The sequence below is a fragment of the Delphinus delphis genome, chromosome 13, assembly GCF_949987515.2.
Source record: "Delphinus delphis chromosome 13, mDelDel1.2, whole genome shotgun sequence".
Taxonomy (NCBI): Eukaryota; Metazoa; Chordata; class Mammalia; order Artiodactyla; family Delphinidae; genus Delphinus; species Delphinus delphis.
This window is the reverse complement of record NC_082695.1, coordinates 76,765,090-76,786,616: the sequence shown is the minus strand read 5'-3', so window position 1 is coordinate 76,786,616 and position 21,527 is coordinate 76,765,090. Positions and strand designations below refer to the sequence as shown.

Here is a 21,527-nt window from a genome sequence, read left to right as displayed (position 1 = left end):
GAATGATCAAGATTTAACAAATTCTGTTTCCTTGTAAATTTTTGCTTCTTATATCTAACAATCTTAGTGAACGAAGATCTCATGGATGACTTTTTAGAGATATAAGAAAAACTAGCATTTTTCATATTTGAAGGATAAAAGATTGGTAGAGGCATAAATTCACTCTTGTAACTCATTTTTGTCTTTTTAAAACATCTCCAGGTGGTAAACCTAATGAGTGCACTATCTAACACTGACTAAAAAATGTATCTTGACATTCAAGTATGAAATACCCTCCTTAGTCATTCTTTTTCTTAAGGTTACACAGTCATGGTTGACTTTTATGTACTAAAATTAAAAATTTCCCCTTCTACCAATATGGAAACTCCACACTATCCATAAGCTGAGTTGCACACTAATTATTATAAAGAGCAATATAAATCCTCCCAGGCCAGTATTTTGTCTAATTTGATTTTTCATGGATTTGTAACTATTATTATTTGTTGTCAGTTTATTGTTGTCAGTTTTACTACTTGGACTTATGGACCACATGTAGCTTCAGAAGCTCCCCCATAGACACTACTTCCACTAGTAAGTGGAAAAATCACTTATCAGTGTTCAAAATACCTCAAAAATGCAAATAAAAAGTTTTTGAATTTTTAAATTTAGATTCCTGAGAAATGAATGTGAGAAAGTACACTCATATTTATCAGTTGATTATATCTGAAAGTCTCTTTCTTCATTAGAACTATAAGAGTTTTGAAGAGTGTATGTTTTTGATATAAAATGAAAATATGTCACCACCACCATCATTATCCGAGTAACTGGGCTTGTGCCCATCGTAGATTTCATGAAATATAACCAAACAGTTAATGAGAGAAGCCAGTAACTTCTAACGTTAAGCGGTCGTGCAAAACTTTGCAAATATATTATGTGTGATAGTCAATACTAGCAGAATGTAGTTCTCATTACTTGATTCAGTTGGTTCAATTTTCATTAATTAAAAAAATTTTCACTTCGTTAACAGTGAATTCAGAAATTCACTCTCTCCTTCACATTCACAAGTGATGGAGTCTTTTGACGAAACAAAGGCTTGCTGTGTGTTCTTTCTTCCTTGCAGCACTGGCCATAGTCTCTGCCACTAATTTCAGATATGCAAATTCCTGGTTTTGTATGTAATTCCACATGCTTTTCTTGAGGGCCTCTTTGTGGAGGGAGTGTAATACACTAGCAGGAGGATGTGTTTTGGAGTCAGACTGTTCTTGGCTCCAACCCTGGCACAGTTTCTTGCTTACTGTGTGGCCTTGAACTGCCTCGTCTTTCAAATACCTGACCCAGGAGTTGTTGAAACTTTTGAGACAGGACCTGTTTAAGAGTTAAGTGGGAGGATGGCGGTGGAAGGGTATGGCATTCGGAGGGTTCTCTAAGACTTCCCTGCTTCCCTCTCCTTCTCTCCCCCAGTGGGGACCTGCTGCTGTAAGCCCTGACTGCAGTGTACCTAGACGGCAGAGCATAGGTGCCTGAAACCACACTTGCCTTTAGAGAGCCAAACTGTGTTGTACTGTGACATCTTTGGCCGGTCCCTTCACCATAGGGGCCTTGGTTAACAGCTCTGTTAAATTCAGGGGTTGACCTTTACTCTGTGATTCTTTTCTAAGAGCACTTCCAGATCTGACCTTCTGTGAGTCGATGATATTATGAAGCAATAGGTTAAAGAAGAGGAAACTCACAAGAGGGTGTTAAATGGGCAGGATCGACCACAATAACGTATCACGAAGGAAGAGTCAATTAGACTTAAGGACAGATGAGTTGTGATTAGACATGAATCAGAAATTGCTCTGAAGTCGAATTCCCCGGTACGTCCTCTACAAAACACTAGTTCCTCAAGACGGTGACATGTATGAATTGAGAAGAGCTTTCGGAAAATCACATGGGAAATGCTGCTCGAATGCTTTCTGACCCTGAAATGGAGGAATATAGTCTGAAGCTTTTCCAAAATGTATTTCATCATAAAATCAGAATTATTTTGCACCCAGGTAACCTCTTGCTGGACTAGTATTTCATGGGAGGTATTTTGCAAAACGCTGCTCTATGGTTTTAAACCAGGGATGTGGAAGAACACAGGTACCATTGACTCAACCTGCTGAGCTGAGTATATACTGAGTGTTGACCAACTGCAAGGCCCCGTGGAGGCCAGAGATGAGTAAGATCCCGTCACTGCAGCAAGTCTGGTGACTGGGCTTCAAGTGTGGCATTGGTGGCATGGCTGCTGCAGGAATGGCCTGAAAGACAGTATCCCAGCAGGTTGCTGATGCAGAATCAGTTGAGGCAGCATCCTGAGGGTGAGGAGTCCTGATTTATGCCTTGTGTGTATTTTTCTCTTTCTCTAAAGCTCTTATAATGGTATTTTTTATTCTGTTCACATTAGAGAAATTCCAAAGGGAAAATGAACGTTCGGTGCCCAACTGGAGTCAAACCAGTTGGAAGTTCATTCAGGAGATTTTACAAAGTTGACTCTGAGCTTTTTTGAGGACAGTCATCCCTCAGGGAGATTGGTTTCAGGACCCCTCCACGGAGGCTAATTCAGAGGATGTTCAAGTCCCTTATATAAAATGGCCTAGTGTTTGTATATAGCCTACCACATCCTCCTAAACACTTAAAATCCTCTCTAAATTACTTATAATACCTAATACAGTGTGAAGGCTGTGTAAACAGCTGCCAGCTTACGGCAGATTCATGTTTTGCTTTTTGGAACTCTCTGGATCTTTCTTTCGGAATATTTTCCACGTGCAGTTGGCGGAATCTCGGATGTGGAACGCGCAGACACAGAGGCCACCGGTGCCCGGTTGTTTCACCATCTCATTGACACTTGGCTCTCACGTCAAAATATAATCCAAGGAGAGGAGCCTGTAAGAACAAACAACGCACACAGGCAACCGATTCCTTTACGCGAGGCGTGGTCCTTAAGTGTCGGTTGAACCTGATGGCATCACCTGCCTGTGCCTTTCTAATGGATGAAATGCGAACTAGGGCCTCGTAGCAGATTTTACTGAGATGAGCCTTTCAGCCTCTCACAGTCAGATCTGTGGACTGTTTCACTGCTGGATTGTTCCACCGGTCAGGCCTTAGGAAACATTTTGGCAGGTTGTGCCGTTATTTTGCTCATGTTGTGAGTAGCGTTTCTCTTGACCTTTTGTTATTTACTGAAACAGTCCGGCCTGTTTTCTTTTAAGAGAAGCGTGAAATGAAGGGGAGTCAGCACAGGCTGACTTTGGTATCAGAAGACGGACTTCAGGCTGCTTTGGCTTCAAGGAGACTTTTCAAGTGAAGGGGTCATTGGCCTCCTTGTTTCTTGTTCCCACGATTTTGAGGGGTCTTTTGAGGGGAGTTTTTTTTCTCACTGAAGCAGATGCATGTAAAGTTTCTCATTTATTTTAAAGATTTCACCACCTCTAAAAACACAACCCTCTAAGAGTTTTCTTCTGACATCTTGGGCATGGTGGGTGTCCATAGCCTCTCCTGCTTTGAACAGGGGTGTTTCAGGGGAGGACAGCTCTGGACTCACTCCTGACCTCTCCCGACTCTTGTGTCTCACGTGTTTCTCAGTATCTCACAGGGCTTCTTTCTCCCTTCTTTCTGCCCACATGTGCTCTCCACACCTGTCTCACTGGTACTTTTCTGCCCTGCCCCTGGAAGAGGACTCCCCATTCACTTCAGGTAAAGGAAGTACCAAGATCCCATTACATCACTGAAGACGAGAAAATGTGTGTGTGTGTGTGTGTGTGTGTGTGTGTGTGTGTGTGTGTGTTTAGATACACGTTTGTTCCTATCTCCCCATCTATTTACCAACTACTGGTCTCTTTCAGCCTCAGAGAGAAAATTCGACAGGAAATCATGTCTTTTCGTTGGGATCCCCATGGCTCTTGAAACTCAGCTGCTCACTTTAAAAACATCAGTCACATTTTTGTCATGTTTATTCTCTTAGCCAAACAGAATGACCCTGACATCCATAAATCAGCCTGAATGATTTCTGTGTCATTTTATAATGACCTGTGGGTTTGAGAATTGCCACAGTCTAAGAATGGGCCTTTGCTTTGAAGATGTTTCATTCACCCTTCAGTCATTCAGTCAACAAATACCCACTGTACTTTCCTTGGTGTTGGGATTCACCGGTGGACAGAAGCCACAGGCTTCTTATGGAGCTCATGTGTGAAGGCAGAGATACAGATAATACATAAGTAAACCAGAAAGTTAGGAGCTGGTAGACATCAAGAGTAACGCCAGGTAACACCAGGTAGGGAGAGTAACGCCAGTAGGGAGAGGTGGACTGGTTTAGATGGGAACGTCCCTGGAGATGTTGTTGGACCCCAGCCCTGTAAGTTGAGGAGGAGCCATAAACGTCCTGGGGGAAACTTCTGGAGACAGAAGGAAGAACAAAATCTTGGCCCGGTTCCACCCCTCTCCCCTCCCTCCCTGTTCCTTATCCGGTGACCTCAAGTGTATGTTTGCCGCTTGAGGCTACGACCTGATTGCTCTTTAAACCCCTGTGTCATTGGGAATACCCAGGAAACAACAGAAGGACGCTGTCTTATTGGAATCCTGGTTGTAATACACAACCTGCTGAATCCAGTATGAAGCTTTCAGAAACCTAGTTACCCCTCCCCACACCCCCAGCTCTCTTATTCAGACAGGCTGCAGATCAGAAGCTAGGTTGACTTTGTTTCTTTTCTGTTGTGGTTATTGTTGAAGTATAGTTGATTTACAGTGTTGTGTTAGTTTCAGGTGTACAGCACAGTGATTCAGCTATACATACATATATACATATATATCATATATATGTATTCTCTTTCAGATTCTTTCCCCTTGTAGGTTATTACAAAGTATCGAGTATAGTTCTCTGTGCTATACAGTAGGCTTCTTAGAGAAAAGTCGTAGGAAATCCTTTAAAATCCTCTGACTAGAAAAAGAAGCAGCCTAGAACTTCAAAAACAATTAGGCGAAGTTGCGCAAGCTACTGCCAGACAAACACGAACTTTCTCATGGCACTTTTTAAACTTTTTATTGTGCAGTAAATATAGACGCAAGAAGTTGCAAAAATAGCACAGAGAGGTCCCATGTACCCTTCACCTTGCTTCCCCCAGTGGTAACATCTTGCATAACCATGGCATAGAGTATAATGTTTATAGTATATACATTAGCAACACCAGGAAATTGACATTAGTATAATCTCCAGGCCTTGTTCGGATCTCGCCAGTTTTTACATGTGCTCGTTTGTGTGTGTGCGTGTATGGATACTTGACCCCGTGTCCAGATTCCTGTAGCTACTACCAGTGCCATCAGGATGCAGAGCTATTCCATCACCTCTAAGAAACTCCCTTTGTCTCATGGCACTTTCGTGTATGAGAAATAGCAGAGGGTATCCTGCTTCTCGTCTGGATCATATTCTGGATGAATCCGCAGTGAGAGAGGTTGGATAAATCTCTGAAATCTATCGCTGGGTTTGGCTGCCGTGGAATCTGCATAATTGACTTACCAATGGGGATCCTTGGTCTGACTTGTAGGAAGAGCATGTATAAGCCCAGAACAAAAAACGACAGGTTTGAATAAATAACCCCAACCTTAGCAAGGGAGCCCGTTAGTTGATTTAAAAGGCTAAGACCAGTCATGTGACCTCAATAGTTTACTTCTAAGAATAAAACCCTTTTTGATGCCACGTAACTTTGGGGACTTAAGCTATAGGGGACTTCTAGTAAAATATTTCTTGAAGATGGCCGAGTAAGGAAACACACCGCTCGTGGGTATACAGGTTACCTCATGAGTGGAGGTATTCCTTCTAGAAAAGAGAAGAAATTATAGAAAGATGCCCCTTTGTATGTGGAGGGAAGAAAACTTTAGGACGTGCAGCTAACGAGAACTTGAGGTGCAGGCCGAAAGGGAAACAGCTATAAACAGATTGAGGGAGAGACAACGGATTTAAGGGAAAACATCTGCCTGCATCTGACATCCAAAAGCTGCATCTGTGGCCTAGGATCAATCTTGTAATGCTTAAAAAAGGAATGCGAGGGGGCCCGAAGCGGGCTCTGGAAGTTTCTTTTTTTTCCTCGAGATTTTCTGTTTGCTTTGCCCAGAATGCTGCCAGGGTCTGATCTGATGAAATAACTCATATGGTCCTGTTTCTTGATGCTGCAGTAGCATTCCTTGGAAGCTAACTTTAGAATGATAGATTTAAAGGACATTTTACCTGGATTGTTCTAGACACACTAATCAGAGGAGCCCATTTACTTTGCTAAACAAAACCTCTGGAACTCTCCAGACGGACTCTTTAAAGATTTCGTATTTCAAGTAGAATTTTTCAGTATTAAAGAAGCTGGAGACCAGAAGTAAGGAGCAGATAAGTTCTTGTGAAACCTCAGAAGAGATGAAGAGCATCTGTGTCGATGCTAGACTGAACTTCAAATTTGTCAGATAAGTCCCTGACCTAAGTATTATTTTTTTTGCCATTGAGTCACTTGTTTGTATCCTGTAGGCACAGCCCAAGAGGCTGGTTTAAAGGGAATAGAGACACAGATGTCGAGAACAAAAGTATGGACACCAAGGGGGGAAGGTGATGGGGGGAGGGGTGGTGGTGGGATGAATTGGGAGATTGGGATTGACATGTATACACTAATATGTATAAAATAGATAACTAATGAGAACCTACCGTGTAAAAAAAATAAATAAAATTAAAAAAAAATATGAATAAGGGGAATAGAGATCAAGTGTTCCCTGTAGGGAGGCCCGTTCTCCGTTTCCCTGAGAGGAAGCCAAAGAGGATTGTGAGTAAAGGGTCCCACTCTCACACGTCACCTTTCCTCCTCACCCAGTCTGCACAGCAGGACACCGATACGTTTATACTTCACGTTCCGAGATTTTTCCCTTGAGGGACGTCAGGGACCTGATCCACACTACCGGAAGATTGTCATAACTAAGATGGAGGAGGTTGCCCTCTGTTATTGTCAACAACCTTTTGGAAATTTCGCAGTAGCTACCTTTCCACTCCCCTCTCAGGGTCTACTCCACGTGTTCCCTCTTCTTAACTCTTGTCTTTTTTTTATTTTTATTTTTTTTTGGCGGTACGCGGGCCTCTCACTGTTGTGGCCTCTCCCGTTGCGGAGCACAGGCTCCGGACGCGCAGGCCCAGCGGCCATGGCTCACGGGCCCAGCCGCTCCGTGGCATGTAGGATCCTCCCGGACCGGGGCACGAACCCGTGTCCCCTGCATCGGCAGGCGGACTCTCAACCACTGCGCCACCAGGGAAGCCCTCTTGTCTTTAGTTTTATGCGTATTACTCCCAGCCAAGATCGCAATGGGCTTTGCACGTGCCACTGCCACATATGTTGTCAACAATTTGGAATTGTATCAAATAGAAATTAAGTTTGTATAAATGATATCACTTCACGCACGCGATGCTGTTCGCTAGAGCTCCGTTCTGAATGACGATGACAGTGGCCTCAGTGTTTGGCAGCGGCGGGTGGGGGTGGGGATGTTGCAGTCAGAGTGACTGATAACAGGCCTGGTGGCTCTGGAGTGTTGCAGACAAGCAGTAAGTGATGATCACCAGCTCTTTGTGCTCAGGATCTGTGGCATATTCATTTTCCACTCTCCAATGCGAGCACTTGCAGAAATAAATCGGGCCAGAAGCAAGAGTATCCCCTGTTTCCCAGCTTTCTCCTCTAGAATGTGGATGTCCTAGCCCTGTGTTGAAAGTTAGGGCAAGTTACAGTAACATCAGAGCATTTGCCTCAAGTCACGTAGATGACTTGAACTTGGTACGTGGTAGATTTGAACTCAATATTTTGACCCCCGCCATGGTACCTTCCATTTGCGAGTCAGAGGGTCTGATTTTCTCAAGGCACAGAGTCTTTCTACTTGTGTGGTCTGGGTGTTGAGGAGACGCTTGGCATAAGGGAAAGGCTCCAATTTCATTTTTCTTTCTTTCAAGAAATCTCTAGAAGGGTACGTGACACCCTGGCGATGACTGGTGCAGTCTGGAGATCCCCACCTGAGGGCAGCCCGTCTCACGGGTTGTCAGCTGGGGGTGCTCATTGCTGTGTTGTTTGCTGTGCGTTTCCTCATCCCTCGAAAAGCGCTAGTTGAATTTTTCCAAACCAAGCAATTGACCTTAGCACTTAGCATCCTTTGAGTTTACACCATAATTCAAATCCAAATCCTTTTTAAAAACACCCTATTGGGACTTACCGGGCGGTCCACTGGTGAGGACTCCGTGCTTCCACTTCAGGGGGCGTGGGTTCGATCCCTGGTTGGGGAACTAAGATCCCTCATGCTGTGCGGCCAAATAAATAAATAAATAGATTGCAGATTCAAAAACAAAACAAAACTGTATCACACACAAAAGGTGGGCTGATAGTGAGGCAAAGAGTAATGACGGGCAGGGCACTCTCAAATCAGGCCGGGTGACAAGCTGGACATCTTGTTTCCATCAAATTCTCGTAGCTGCCCCCTACTACTCTGTGTGTTTGCCGGGCTTTTCAGATTCTGTTGTGCTCTTTGTAGCTGGATGTTTTCCAGAGGGTCATCAAGAGAAAGGCGTATCCTCTGCATTAATAACCTTTGGAAGGATTTTAGCAGTAAAATCAGAGACCAGATGATGTGGAGAACAGGAATGGCGGTTTTGCTGGGTTGCGGGGGGGGCATTTATTCACCCTTCCAGGAAAGTGTCAAGTTCACCATGCCCCAGCACCAGACCCTTCACCCAGTAACTCTGAGATCTCATATCAAGTTTACTCAATACTCATGATGTAAATGGCAAAACTGCTACCCTCATTTGGGGAATAAGAATTGTTCCTGTTAAAGGCGTACAATATACAAAATAAGTGACTCCAAGCTCTTACTTGGAGTAACAGCTAATTTCTGTATGTGCTTTCCTATTTTTTTGCTTTTTGTTTTTAATGAATTCATTAACGTGAAGTTCCAAAACAACTCTTGAATGTTTACATCTAATTATTGAAAAGTACAGGTGCCATATGAAACTTTAAAGAATATACTGAGATGTACGGCAAAGATAAGCACCATAGATGAGGACTCAGAAAACTATGGCCTGTGGGCCGAATCTGGCTTGCCACTTGTTTTTGTAAATAAAGTTTTATTGGAATACAGCCATACTCATTTGCTTATAGATTATCTGTGGCTGTTTTCCTATTATAACAGCAGAGTTGAGTAGTTACAATAGAGACCAGATGGCTTTGCTCTCTGTTCCTTTACTGAAAGTTTTCCAACCTGTCAGAGACATCTCTATGATATTTATTTACTCACTCATTCATTTATTCATTTGTTCAGTGAACACCAACTTTGTTAAAGAAATGTGAGAAATGTAGAGGTGAAGAAAGCAGGGGGAGGGTGGGTGGGGGAGGGATGGATTGGGAGTTTGGGATTAGCGGATGCAAACTAGTATATATAGGACAGATAAACAACAAGATCCTACTGTATAGCACAGGGAACTATATTCAATATCCTGTGATTAGCCGTAATGGAAAAGAATATGAAAAAGTATCTATGTATGACTGAATCACTTTGCTATGCAGCAGAAATTAACACAACATTGTAAATCAACTATATTTGAAGAAAATAGATTAAAAACAAAAAAAACTAATACGTGTTGAACAGCGGTGGGGAGAACAGGCATTTCTTGTCTCTTCCCCAATCTCATATGAAATGGAACTGAACGATGCTCTTCATCAGATTCAAGGCGTTCTCTCCTAGTCCTGTTTGGCTAAGAGATTTTATAATAATGGGTGTTAGATTTTATAATTTTTTTGCATCTCTTGAAATAACCATATAATTTTTCTTTCATTCTGTTAAATTAGAATGATTTTTAAATCAGTCACTTGTTTTAAATTAATCTTGCACTTCTGGAATACAAAAACTTTTGAGGAATTAAAAAAAAAGAAAGAAAAGAAAGCAGTCCCTAATGTCCAAGAGCTTACCATGTAACGGAGACGAGTCATGGGCCCAGATTGCCACCTCTGGCAACATGTATGCGAGACGAGAAAGAACTAAATTGCTGTGTAGTTCAGAGGTGGCGGAGGCCCTGGACAAAGGGAAGGAATTGGGATAAGAAAAAGGATATCGCTTTCATAACTGTGACTCCCCATGATTTCCCAGTGGGAACTTCATGAGAAATAAGTCATTTCCTTCATGGAATTTTATAAATTGTAGTATCCAAAGGGTGGAAATGATTTAGGATATTACTTAGCGTCCAGATTTCTTTATCTGGAAGCATATTTCCTCTGTAACTATGAGGATAATCGTATTTCTAGAAAATTTTTAAAGATTTGAAGGAAGGCTTCCTTCTTCAGAGTGGGAAGACAGAGGGAATTCCTTTTCTTTTTTACTTTACTGTTCCCTGAAGAAAGTAATATTAAATGGTATGGGTCTTAAGGGAGGGATCTTGGCAGGAAACCCCTCAAATATCAGATGGATTCAAAACAAGGTGCAGCTGTAGACCCCCAGCCATCAATAAGCGTGACTCAGTGACTCTCAGAAGGCCACAGCCAACAAGTGTGAAGGGAGCTTCGGGTGAAGGTCTGGGTCAAATGCCACCTCACCCGGGAAGATTCCACGCGGGAAGCCTTCCCGAATCCTTCAGTTGGGGTTAATGTCTGCCTCTTCATTTGTGACCTGCTTGAGGGCAGGGTTCCCTTTCTGACTTCTGTATCACCAATAGCACCCACTCCACTATTTCTGTTTCCCAAGGATCTATTGAGTTAGCGTGAGTTGGATGCCGACTGACTGACACTATGTATGCAAAATAGCTGGCCGATTGGGGTAAAGGACCCAGGAATCGCGGGTTTATCTAAAAATGAAGCAAGTGATCATCTTTCCATTCTGCTGCCATCAGAGGATCCAAAATGTTGGCTAAATTCTGGCCACCCATTCTCTATATTCATAACAATAACGCTGCCCCCGAGCGAGTGCAGCTTATCTAGGTTAGAACACAACCCTGGGACGTTTCCCCCACTGCAATCATAATATTTTGACTGATAAAGTGGATAAAGCTTTCGGTGAGGAAGCTACTGAAAGAAAAATGATACTGGAGCCCAACAGGTAATTTTAACCTTAGGAAGCACCAAAGCCGAAATATTTCCTGTTTCCTCCTTCTGAGTCACAGGGCCCCTGAAGTTACTCGCCACCCTGACAGCATCCCCTGGGGCTCTGGCCTCCCGTCACCAAGGAGCCCAAATCAGCCTTCCATGTCCTCAAGGGTTTCCTCAGTGCCCGGCTTTCACAGTAGCCTGGGTTCCAATTGACAGGGGTGTCCCCAGCTAAGGACTAGAAGAGGGAGACACGTTCTGGAAGCTCGTCTTGCTTGTCCCCTCCTCTCCCTCAGCCCGAAGAGGAAAATGCAGGCTTGGTGTATGAAGAACACACTTTAGGGCATTTACTGGCAAATAGATAAAGTCACTGCAGACACATACGGGTGCTGTCTTCTATCAAAGCCGTCTAAAAAAACACTGACTCTATGTCTCCTTCAAGCCCTGCGGTGTATTTATGAATGGGATTGCTTCCTCATTTGCTTTTCGTGTCAGTAGCTGGGAAGTCAGAAGGCATTACCTCTAAAATGGGGAAAGAACACTGTGAATCCATACATTTGCAGCCAGCTGTGGCAGGAACCAGCACACAGAATCACTTCACCCTGTCCCTACGGGATTTTTTCCTGAGCTTCTGATTTATAACGATCACTTTTGAAGGCCTAGAAATGCTTAGGTGAGATGAAATTACTGATTCTCCTAAAGTTCTGTTTGCACTGGAGGCTTTCTGGACGGCCGCTGGTTCTGTCCTGTTTAAAGCATTCGGTGGCGTGAATCCACGGTTTCTGCCCACATCACCACATTCCTGGGATGCCTTTCACGGGCCTTCGAAAGATCATCTGACAGCCGCCTGTGAGGTCAATGAACTTTATACATAATTAAACCTTCGCAGTTAGGAGAATTAATTTTTTTTCTCCCTGAGAAACGGAGAAACAGGACATGTTGTGTTGCCTTCTGTTACTGAGTAAAAGTTCTGTGGAGTCATCAGGCTAGTTTCACATGATTTAATGCTGAACCGAATAAGAAAGTGGTTGCATCCTCTACTGGGCCTCACAGAACAGTCACCACCCACACTGTTTATTCAGACTCGGATCTTGGCCATTTGGGGTTTAAGCCAGAAGAAAGGGGGGGAAAAAATCTAACCCTGGAATGAACGCTTTTGAAACTCTGTATTCTTGATGAAATGCGGCCAAGGATTCTTTAAAAAATCTATTTAAAATCAATTACTGGGATCATATTTTCATTTACAGTGGACTGTTAGCAACAGCTAATTTTCTCCGTTTCCATCCAGCTTTGGAGTCTAGGCTGGAATTGGAATCATCGGTCTGTTTTGCCTGGGTATCTGATGCCACCACCCAACTATGTGTGGGTAACTGGGCAACTCTGACCTTTGACCAGCTCTCCATAAAATAAAAAGGAAAGGTGTGAGGAGGAAGGAATTGAATGAAAACAAGCCTTAAGGGATTGTAGCAAGTGTGCTCCCCCGGGGAGGGGGGGGCGGGGAAGAAAATATACAGGAGGCATCTGTCATATGGAGAGGAAAGAGAAAGCATAGGGCAGGACTGGGTATGCCTGGGAAGATAGGCACCAGGACCATCTGGCAGGATTGCAAAAAAATCATCTCAGATATGTCAGATCGTCTCGGGTTTTTAAAGATCTCCAGAGGAGATGCTGGAACCTCGTTTGGTTACCCACCCTCCTCTTTGGCAATTTGTACTGTCAGGAAATTCTTTCTTATTTCCAGCCTAAAATGTGCACGTGGTGCTGCTCCGGAGGCTAAGTTGTTGGTGGGGACCACCGCATCTCCCCACAGCATACGTGACTCCGAGGGTGGGATGGGGCATAGGAGTGGCTGCTTAGTTGAAGCCACAATCACTTTGACCTCCATGCCCATCGGTCCCCGGGGCTCAAGAATGGGGCTGGGGCTGGTGGCAGGCAGGAGTAGCGCTACTGAGACGTCCAGATACCAGGTACTGTTACCCAGCATTTTGTGTATGTCACCAGGAAGAGAGGACATTGTCATGACACATCCAGGAATGAGCCTCACAACCATGTGTAAATATTAATACGAACCTCCTCTTTTGAATTTTAAGAGATCCAATTTTTAAGGAAAAACTCCTTCAGGGAGATAGACTGTAGAACTTCACTGGCCTCAAGATGGTAGCTCAGCTCCTCAGTTTTATAAATAAGAAGAGCTGAAAGCCAGAGAGCATGAGGGACCAATTGCGGACCAGACTTCAGGTCTTATGCCCCCAGCCCAGCCATATCCTGCCCTTCAGAGGCTGGTGCTCTAGGGGCGAAGTGATGCTGGCACTGAGGTCACTTTTCTCACTTCCTCCAGCCCCTTCCTCCTCCTGGGCAGATGCACGGGGGATGGCCTCCACGAGTGAGTTACACATTCATTGAAAGGCTGTCAGATGACCTGGGCAGCCCGCCTCCTTCCCTTTTTTATCGAGTTATGCCATTGCCCTACCTCAGGCTGTGGTTTTTTCCAGAAGGGAAGAGGTCATCTTCCCCTTCATCCGCCCACCCTCATCTGCACTGAGTTCCAGTTCCCTGTGTGTATAGATTACTGAATGAGTGGCGTGAGCATTGCAATCTGATGAGGAGGGCTTTGAGCCCGCAGACAATAAGCCCTGTGCCCACCCCTCCCAGCCCACCCTCACCTCTTCCTCTGTCAAGTGATCTTAAGAACACTTGCCCTACCTGCCTTAGGCGCACCTAGGAACAAATGATCATATCTATCGATATCTTTAAAGTATGAAAACACGGGGTTCTTATATGGTGAAATAGTTCAAGCAAACAGGAAATAGAGAGAATAAGATGGCAAGTGCACGTGTGTGTACCATCTCTGTGTCATGTCTTTATGCCGTATTTGCTTCAGATCTTCTTACCTACCTTTAAAAAGAGAGAGAGAGAGAAAGCACTTTCCCAGTCCCATTCCCCTTTTCTGTGAAGCATCAGTTTAACTTTGATGTACATTATTACCATGCACGATTGCATCTTTTACACATATGTGTATCCATAGACATTTACATTTTTAAATGTTTTCAAACTTTATCTAAATGATATCATTGGCTTTGTGTTCTACATTACGTTGGTAAAATTCATCTGTTGTAAAACATGTACCTCTACTTCATCCATGCTGCACAGTATTCTACCAAAGGAAGGATGCTAAGGTTGTTTCTAACTTTTAAAATGTCTGTTTGAAGAATATTATAGCTGTTTCTAACTTTTTGGCATTACAGACAGTGCTACAACTGTACGTGTTCTTTGCCCACATGTGGGAGACTTGAGCTTCTCTTGGAGATGTATCAGTAGATAGACAGATTATAGATACATACATACATTCACACACATACACATATATACACACACATACCCAATAGCAAAGTCATAAAGTTAGCACATCTTAAACTTCTCTACATGTTGCCAAATTGCTCTCCAAAGTGATGGTACCAGTTCACCGCCACATGGTCTCTCAGTATGGGTCATCACCATATTTAAAATTATCTTATGCCCATCTGATGGCCAGGTAGGTTTTAGATGTGATTTCCTGATTACTAGCGAGGTTGAGTATATCTTTTCACTTGCTTACTGAAGTCAGGTTTCCTCCTTTATGAATTCTCTCTTCTTATCTTTTGCCCATTTTTCTGTTGGTGTGTTTGTTTCCTTACTGATTTATTGGAGTATATAATGTATTCTTGATACCAATTCCTTGTTTATTACAGGCATGGCATGTATCTTCTCTTGGTTTTGTAATTTTGTTTTGTTGATGATGTACTAAGAGTTCTTCATTTTTCATTTTGTTTTATTCTTATAACAAGTTTGTGAGCTAAATACTATCTCTATTCCTATTTTATAGATGAAGATAGCACCTTTTAGAGAGTTTAAGTAAATTGACTGAGGTCTCACAGCCCCAGTGGTGGGGCTGGAACAAGTCCAGATCTAATTCCAGAGTGCTCTTGAAGACATAAGCACTGTGACTATCCCCATTTTACAGATGAGCACACTGAGGCCCAGAGAGGTTCAATGATTTGCTCAGTGTCACACAGTGTAGTAGTGTTAGAACCAAGACTATTCTTCAGGTCTCCAGATTGCTAGCACAACTGTATACCTAGATAGAAAGATGGGGGAAATGGGCACATGAATACCACATCCACACATCCTTTTAAAATGTAACTTTAAAAAATGACGAACTGTTTGAAATGCAAAAGAAAAAAGTCACAGAGAATAATGTATCAACCGGTAGTCGCCTTCTACTCACATTTAATAAATGTTGACATTTAGCCCCATTTTTAAAAGTTTGGTTTTTTTTTGCAGAAAATGTTACAGTTAAAGCCTCTTTTCTAACCCACCCTGATCCCATTCCCCTACAGCTTTCCTAGAGGTAGCCAGTCTTCCAGAGTTGTGCTGTTACATACATGTTGTTGCATTTGGCTCCCGGCTATGTGTCATGAACAATAACTAGTATTATTTTGTGAGTTTAAAACATTTACCGTAGTGTTCTTACTCAGTAATCCATCTTTCTCCAACTTGCCTTATCACTCAAAGTTATGTTTTTAGGATTTATCCTAATTAATGGATGTAGAGCAAGTTTCCTTACCTGCTATATTAATTCCTTTTAATGAATATATCATAATATATCCATTCTCTAACTGATGGAAGTTTAGATTGTTTCCACCTTTTCATTTTACAGACAGAGCTGTTGTGTACTTCTTTGGGCTTGTTTCCATGTGGACATGTGAGCGTCTCAAAGGTATAGATGCAGACATGGATTTCTGAGTCTTAGGGTACAAACATCATCTACTTTGGTAGATGTTGCTGAATTGCTCTCAGTTTACACTCCAGAACCGTGTATGAGAGTTCCTGTTGCTCTGCATCTTCTCCAGCTCTTGGCATTATCAGGCTTTTACATTTTGCTAATCTGATAGATTGAAAGGTATCTTATTGTGGTATTTATTCATACTTCTCTGATTTCTAGTGATTTATGCTTTTCTTTATCATGATTGTTGGTCATTTGGGTTTCTTTTTCTATGTATTGCCAGTTTATAGATTTTGCTCATTTTTTGTAGTGGGTTATTTGTTTTTTTTTCCTTACAGTTACCAAATGTTCACTATATATCCTGGATGCTTAAAAAAAACAAAAACAAAAACAAAACTACTGTCTCCATTTCTTGCCTTTAACCTTTGTTTTCTGGTGTCTTTTGTCACATAAGTTTTAAAATCAAATTGGTCAACATTTTATTCTTTTTTTGCTTCATGGTTTGTGCTATTGTGTCATTGCCTAGTCTGCGATTATAAAAATAGTGTCTGTATTTTTTCCTAAATATTTTAAAGTTAACTGTAATTCTCTTGGAATTCATTTTTGGATATAGCATGAGTTAGAGATCTATTTTTTTTCCCTGTAAATAACCAATTGTCCCAGGACCATTTAATAACTAGTTCAGTCATTTCCCACAGTTTTATAATGTCACATCCCAAGTTCCTATACGCAGAGGGACTCTCTCTATTACGCTGGTCTAGTAATCTATATCTGCACCAATTCTATTGTATCTTAATAATAAGGCTTTAATAAATGTCTTGATATCTGGTAGGACAAGTGTCCATCTTACACTTTTTCAATATTGTCTTGGCTGTTTTTTGACCTTAATTCTTCCATATGAATTTTAAAACCAGCTAAAAATGTTCATGAAAAACCTTTCTGGGACTTTAATATGAATTACATTCAATTTATGTATTAACTTAGGAGGAACTGATGTTGATGTTGAATCTTCTCATCTCTGAGCATGAGATATATCGCTGTTTATTTACGTCTTAGGACTTTCAGTGAACTTTTATAGTTTGCTTTCATTTAGCTCTTGCACCTCTTTCTTTAGATTGAATCTAGGTTTGTCATAGTTTATTGCTATTGCTGATGGGATCTTTTAAAAATTACATTTTCTAATTGGTTGTTGCTGATAAGGACGCCATGGATATTTGTATATTAATCTTATCTCCGGCATTCTTACCAAACTCTCTTATGACTTGTAATTGTTTGTAGTTTCTCATGGATTCTCAATGTAGACAATCTTATGTGCACATAATTCTTCTTTTGTTTCTCTATTTCAAATCCTTATTTCTCTTACTCCTTTTCCTTTGTTTATTGTGGCAGCCAGATATCTCACACAATGATGAGTGGAGTGGTGATATTTGTCTAGTTCCTGACTTTAAAGGAAATAGGTTCCTAAGGTTTATCATAGAATTTTAGTAGAAACTGCTTAGTAAAAACTTCCTTATATTCTGGGTTGGCTAGGTATTTTATTGTACTTTTGAATTGTGAATGGGTACTAAATTTGATAAATGTCTTTCTCTGCATCTATTGTGATGATTAGTTTTTCCTTCTTAATCTGTCAGTGTGGTGAATTACAGTAAGACTTTCTAATGTTGAATCTTCCTTGAGCTTCTGGGATAAACCTTACTGGTCATCACAAACACACACACACACAACACACACACACACACACACACACCCCATATATTTACCATGTGATAAATATGATACATGCAATCATGATATATATGATACCTGAGGTATATCATATCAAAAAACATATTTTAAAATAAATATACATTTGTACACACACTACACTGCTGGGTATGTTTGCTAATATATATTTTTTTAATTAATTAATTAATTTATTTTTGGCTGTGTTGGGTCTTTGTTTCTGTGCGAGGGCTTTCTCTAGTTGTGGCAAGCGGGGGCCACTCTTCATCGCGGTGCGCGGGCCTCTCACTGTCGTGGCCTCTCTTGTTACGGAGCACAGACTCCAGACGCGCAGGCTCAGTAGTTGGGGCTCACGGGCCAAATTGCTCCGTGTCATGTGGGATCTTCCCAGACCAGGGCTCGAACCCATGTCCCCTGCATTAGCAGGCAGATTCTCAACGACTGCACCACCAGGGAAGCCCTGCTAATATTTTATTTAGGAGTTTTGCATTGATGTTTTTAACTGAGATTGACCTATTGCTTTCCTTATTTGTACTCTACTTCTAAAATATAGCTTTAGACTGAACTTATAAAAATACATTCAGGAGCTTTTGTTCTTTTTCTGTTTTTTTGGTGTTAATTTTGGTAACATATTTTTCTAGGAGATTTTCCATTTCATCTGTTTTTAGTTTTACTGCTTTAAAGTAGAGAATCGAATTCTCATGCTTAGAAAAAAAATCTTTAGTTATGGCTCCGTTTCATGCCTAATAGTGTTTATTTGTGCCTTCTTGTGTTTCTCTTCCTCATTCTTGTGGAATATCTACCTATTTTATTAGTCTTTTTAAAGAATCCACATTTGTTTTGTCCCTATGTGTATTGTGTCTTTGTTTTTATTTTATTGATTTGTTATTATCTTTATTATTGCCTTCCTACTACTTTAGCTTTATCCATTTGTGGAAAAAGAATTTTCTCCTATTGTCTTTGAGTTTACTTTATTGCTTAATTTTTTATTTTCTTAATCTAAAATTTTTCTTGTTTTCTGATGTTGCATTTAATGCTAAACATTCCTTCTACTGATATCCAGGGTTTTAATTATTGTTCAGTTCCAAGTATTTTGTTACTTTAATTTTGATTTTATTTAATAATTTAACAGCATGTTTTTGAAATTTCAAGATGTACTGGAGTTTGGGGCCTGTGGTTTTGTTATGGATTTCAACTTTTATTGTATTTTGGTTGATGAGTGTGGTCTGAATGTTAGCACTTCTTTGAAATTTGTTGAGACTTGCTCTCTGGCGTAGAACCTGGTTAATTTTTGTAAACATTTATGTTTATTCTTTATTGTGCGGAGGGTTTCTTCATATCCATTCAGTGAAGTTAGTAATATGCATTATTTACATTTGTCCTCTTTTTTTAGTTTGGTCTATTGATTTCATAGAGATATGTGCTAAAATCTCTCACTATAATTTTGAATTTGTTACCTTCATAGAATTAAATCAGTTTTGCTGTATATATTTGACATGGTGTGATTAGGTATATGGAAGGATTGCTCGTGAATGTATCTTTTTATTAGTAAGCCGTGATCTTCTTTATCCCCCCAAATGCTTTTGGCTATTTTAAAGTCTATTTTTATCCTATTGAGTCATTCAATTAAAATATTTATTGAGCATTTATTATTTGTAGGAACACTTATTATTTGAATACATTTTTTCATGTTTATCCTTCCTGTGACTTGTTTTAGCCTACTCTCTTATAAACAGCTGGAGTTTTACAAAATTCAGTCTGAGGATTTCTGCCTTTTCATGGATTAGTTTAAGCCATTTACATTTATTATGATAAGTCATATATTTGGAATTCACGAGGAATCCGAATGTTTTCCATCTGCCGTGCTTCTTCTTTACTTATTTTTTCTTCCTATCCTGTCTTCTGTTAGATTACTTGAGTTTTCCTGTTGATTTTGCTTCCTCTTCCCTATGCCCACTCCTTGCTCCTTGTGTGGCACTAGGCTCCCCAGCCATAGCCACGCCCAGGGCCCAACCCCAGGTGGATATGTTTCACAAAGACCAGGGCAAAAGACAGAACCTACCTAGGAGCTATTTCCCCAGGAAGATTTCTGAGTCAGATGAATTTTTGAAGGAAACAGCTCTCAAGAAGCCAACCTGAGCTATCTGAAGGCTCTGTTGGACATCTTGGTGCCTATCCAGTCCAGAAGACGGAGAAGGAGGAATGGAAGAAACAGCAGGAGAAGGAGGATAGGGATGAAAAGACAAAAGGGGAAGATGAAGGCAAAGGTCCTCCCAGTGGCCCAGTGAATGGCAAGGAGAGGCTTGAAGTCCTCCTGCAAGGGCCTGAAGCTGGGGACCACGGATGTCACTGAGCAGTCCACAGGGTCACCACCTGGTTGCAGCTGCAGATACCTCAGACTGAAGATGGGAAAAGTTTTGAAGAAGGTGTCCGAGCTGATGAACACCCTTCACACCAAGCTGGAAGGCTTCCACAGTGAAGTAGAGTACCAGGACCCCACTGATGATCAGTGGAGACCCACAGAGCTTGTGCTGTGTTATATGATGTCATCCTGAAGAACTTCAAGAAGCTCAGGAAGCCCAGGGGAGAATCAAAGGAAATGATGTATTGAGACTCTCCTCTCATTCTGTGATGGGCCCAGTAGAGACCTCCCTGCCTCTTACTGGAGACTCCACACCTCCCCTACCTTTCTCCTGTTGAAGTTTCTCCTTCATCTTGCCTCCCAAGCACAAAAATATAGTCATACTGTTAAGACAATGATGACTGTTTCCCTCTTGATTTGTAACGTATATGTTTTGTTCTGCATCTCAGCTGTTACCCTTAAACCTTAAAAATTATATCTGTGTTCACAGAGTCTAAAATTAAAGTGTTATCTGTATCTCTTTGCTTCCCAGACAATGTAATACAGATTACTTAGAACACTTTAACCCAGCTTTTCTCTCTCTCTCATATTCTGTTATGACACCGTCAGCTATTTTATTATCATCTATCATTTTGTTTCTGTTTTGTCCACATACAATTATTTTCTTACAAATCTACTTTTTAAAATTTATCAAAATAGATGTCATTTTATTCACATTGTGGGTAAGACTATGAAATCCAGAACCAGACTGCCTTAATCTGAATCCCAATCTAATTATAAATCACTTAGAATGGTGCCTGGTACACAGTACAGAGTGATCTCTCAATAAATGTTATTGATGTTGTTTCTTAGATTCCATTCCCCTTTTCTCAGTTCAAATTCCTTCTTACTGAAGTACATATTTGAGTAGTTATTTCATGGATTTGGGGATATGAAACTATCTCTGTCAGTCTCTATCTGAAAATATCTTTAATTCACCCTTAGTCTTGAACAATAATTTTCTAGGTATAGAATTTTACAGAAATATTTTCCCTCAGCATTTGAAAATATTATTTCATTGTCTTCCGATATCTGTTATTGATGAGGTGCAGTCAGCGTCAGTCTGTCTTTTGTTTAGAAGTTTTTTTTTCTTTTTTAGTGAAAAAAAAAGATCTTTGTTTTTCTTTTTGTTCCTGTCTTTGATGATCTGCAGTTTCACCACAGTCCTGTGTGGGATTCAGTATATCTCTTGAATCTAAGGATTCTTGATACTCATTGATTCTGAAAAATACTGTCATAATCTCTGAATATTATTCCTCCCAGCTATCTTTATTATCTTTTTCTCAGTCCTCTGTTATAGGTTATTAGATCTTGTCCTTCTCTTCTTCATGTCTGCTAACCTGTGTTTTCATATTTCCCACATCTCTACTTTTCTGTGGTCTATTTCTTTTCAGTCTCCCCCTACCCTTTCCATTCCTGTCCTCTTAAGGTACATAAGGTTAACATCTGGTCTGCCTCCTTCCACATGTCTCTCCAAGCTCATATATAAACACACAAAAATCCAATAATACCTTGTGCATTACTTTACAACTTACTGTCTCTCTTAATAGTACACTAAGGATATCTTCCAGAT

At 41.0% G+C, this 21,527-nt stretch overlaps 1 protein-coding gene and 1 pseudogene across 2 annotated transcripts in view; both read left to right on the top strand.

Moving 5' to 3' along the window:
* BCL2 (BCL2 apoptosis regulator) overlaps positions 1-21,527 on the top strand; it is a 177,940-nt gene that overhangs the window by 67,750 nt on the left and 88,663 nt on the right. The window lies entirely within an intron of this gene.
* LOC132436387 (proteasome activator complex subunit 1 pseudogene) lies at positions 1,368-20,229 on the top strand (annotated as a pseudogene).